This window comes from Pteropus vampyrus, unplaced genomic scaffold (assembly GCF_000151845.1).
Source record: "Pteropus vampyrus isolate Shadow unplaced genomic scaffold, Pvam_2.0 Scaffold65, whole genome shotgun sequence".
In the NCBI taxonomy this organism is placed as follows: Eukaryota; Metazoa; Chordata; class Mammalia; order Chiroptera; family Pteropodidae; genus Pteropus; species Pteropus vampyrus.
The window spans coordinates 807,924-811,169 of NW_011888846.1; the positions used below are offsets into that span (position 1 = coordinate 807,924).

Genomic DNA, 3,246 nt, shown 5'->3' on the forward strand with positions numbered 1-3,246 from the left:
ACTGCAGTATTTTTCAAACTGCAGATCAAGACCCATTAGAGTGTTCTGAGCAAATTTCATTGATTACAACCAGCATTTAAAATGTGCGATTGAATAGAACAAAACTGAGGAGGAGGTAAAATATTATGGTGCCCTGCATGTACTAAGGACGAGTGTTATTTGGTGAAACTGTTGTTTTAGTTATGTAAATTCATCAACGTGAATGCACACATTTATGTCATGATGTAAAATGCATTTCATTCTGTGGGGCTGCAATCGAAATACTTTGAAAGCTATCAAAATGTAAATTGAAATTCGATTTCACTATCTGCAAAACTCTTGTCGCTAAGTGACAAGTATATTGTTTATTTATGGGAACAGAGAGAAATACTTTAGTTATGAACTGCCTAAACCCAGTGACTCTAAGAACCTACATTTATTTCTCTTAGGAAGTCTGCTGCCATATGCTATTCAGGAGATGCTCTGTGGTTCAGTCACTTTCCTCTCCTTCTGTTCCTTCCACTGCTCTCAGGAGGTGTAGGAATCAGAACTGGTGAGGCAAATCAGAGGGTGAGAGCAGATTCTATATCCCTCTGATAACATCCACTGAAAAAAATTTGTTGTAATGTCTGCCTACAAGGTCAGAAAATGGTAACTGTCACGTAATAAGGCTGGAGGAGAGCTGCTCCTGCAAAGAGGCAAACAGAAACTTCATCCACTTCTTGGACATCACTTTTCTTCATGCTTCTGCTGTTTTTATTATTATTATTATTATTATTATTATTAATTATTGTAAAATGTACACATTATGAAATTTACCATTTTCACCATTTTTTTATAAAAGACCTTATTTTTAAGACAAAATAAATAGCACAAACACGCATCCAAATGCAAGTGAGAGAGTTCACTGGACTTTTTTGTTTTTAAAGAGAAAGCTGCACTCAGGTGTCAATTAAAACCAGAACCATCGAAGAGATGCCTGCTGCTTGCAGTGACCCAGCTACAACATGTGCTTGTCTAAGAGATCCTTCTGTGAGAACAAACGTGGGAATGCAGGACAAGAGTAAAGAGATACAAAGCTGAATGGCAGGTGGGCGAAAGCTTTAAGACTCGTTTCTCCACTCTAATATGCTCTCTCTCTGCTTTGGGGAATTAAAGTAACTACCGGGTTACCTCACAAAGAACTCTACTATCAAAGAACATTTTAAAAGTCTAAAATAGATTTGAGGTTATTACTAAATTTATATGAGGAGGTCAGTGGGGATAAAAAACAGTTTTTGTTCTCGAAAACCAGGTTTCACACATTGGCGGGCACTAACTCCAGTGATGTGTGCCTGCAGTAGGAAAGGAGAAAATGATGTTAAGAAAGGCTGTACAGAAACTCTTGTTCATTGACTTCTCGGTCTCCATGTAGATCAGCTTCATCGATCATTTCCTGCAGCTCCTCATCTCTGAGGTTCTCCCCTAGCTTCTCGGTTACGCATTTTAGATTTTTGAGCAATACCATCCCAGTTTCATCACCATCGAAGAGCTTGAAAACTTTCAGGGTTTCTTCTTTGGTACCTTTCTCAGACATTTTCTGAGACATCACAGTCAAAAAGTCACTAAAGTTCATTTATCCTGTCCTTTCCTTATCAATTTCACTTATCATTTTCTTCATTTCCTCTTTCTTGATTTCAAAGCCCAGAGCCTTTATTGCCACCTTAAGTTTCTTAACATCTATAGTCCCAGTTCTATCAGCATCAAAGAGACCAAAAGCTTCCCGAATTTTCTGTGTCTGTGCTTCAGTAAGCTCTGGCTTAGGACTCATTCATTTCGCTGGGCAACTGATGCCATGTTTGCCATCTTAAAGTTAGAGGCCATTGCCAGCACACTTCTCTGGCCTCTGTCAAGGTAACTGATGTACACTCATTTTCATCATTTTTAAGTGTACAGTTCAGTGGCATGACATACATTCACACTGTGGTGCAGCCAACATCACCATCCATCTCCAGTACTTTTTCATCATCTCCAACAGAAACTCCATACCCATCAAACAAAACTCCCATTTGCTCCTACCTTCAGCTTCTGCAGACCACTGTCCTATTTTCTGTCTCTATGAACTTGACTACTCTAGGTACTTCATGTAAGTATGATTATAATATTTGTTCTTTTGAGACCGGCTTATTTCACTTAGCATGTTTTCAAGGTCTATCCAAGTTGTAACATATGTCAGAATGTCATTCCTTTTAAAGGCTGAATAATATTCTGTGTTCTATATGTATTCAGATGTTATTTTTAAAAATATGTATGCTTTTCCCATGGCATTCAGTATATTATGCTCATTTTGGACCAGAAGTGGAAGGAAGAATGCTAAGAAACTAACATTGTCTATTAGAGACCTGAAGAAAGTGGATTGAAAATCTCACAGCCAACACTGTCTGGTGGCTGACTTCTCTGGCTCTCTTTTGCTGACTCTGGAAGTTTTTAAAAGGTTAGAACAACATGCTTTTTATATTTTTTTTCTTTTTTAAGAATGCCAAACTTAAAAACCTATTGATTTGTTCCCTTTGGCCCCTATCCACTACAATAGAACCCAGCTTCCCTTGAAAACAAGCTGACTCCCTTCTCAGGGCTGCAATTTAGCATCTATTAAGGGAAAGCAAGAGAATGTGTCTGATTTGATTCTTTTGTTTCTTTCATTAAAAACTCCCCATTTCTTTAATGTAACTTAACTGTGATTTGGAAGGCAGACATTTTGTTATGTGCCGCTCCCCAATTTTCTTCATTTATCCATATTCTAGACCATCTAGATGCTTGGTAGGAATATGAACAGGACATTCATACTGAATGGAATTGTTAGAAAAGAGACCGGAACAAGAACAGGGCAGAGTCCTCCTCATGTTTAGGTATCTGATGTCATTATACCCAATGACTCAGTGACAAATTCAGGTGTAGAAAGCAGCTTGGGTAGGAGACACGGACCAGGGAGAATTTCCCATGAGTGTGTCTACAGAACCTGAGCTGTGGCTGGAGTCTTTCACCTTTGTTCATGCGCCAATCCAGTTCTGGTCATTACTCACTCATTCTAATGATAGCTAACATTTTTGAGCTCTTACTATGGGCTGAGCTATTTTCTAAATGCTTTTCATGTATTCTCTCATTTAATTTTCACAGTAACCCTATGACAGATTCTACTACAGTCTCCAGTTTATAGATGTGGACAGGTCAAGTAATTTGTGTGAAGTCATTTAGCTAATAAATCGTAGAGCTGAGATTCCAGCTCAG

At 38.4% G+C, this 3,246-nt stretch overlaps 1 pseudogene; it reads right to left on the reverse strand.

The window, feature by feature from the left end:
* Positions 1-620: 620 nt before the first annotated feature.
* Positions 621-1,842, reverse strand: LOC105292877 (annotated as a pseudogene).
* Between the last annotated feature and the right edge of the window lie 1,404 nt (positions 1,843-3,246).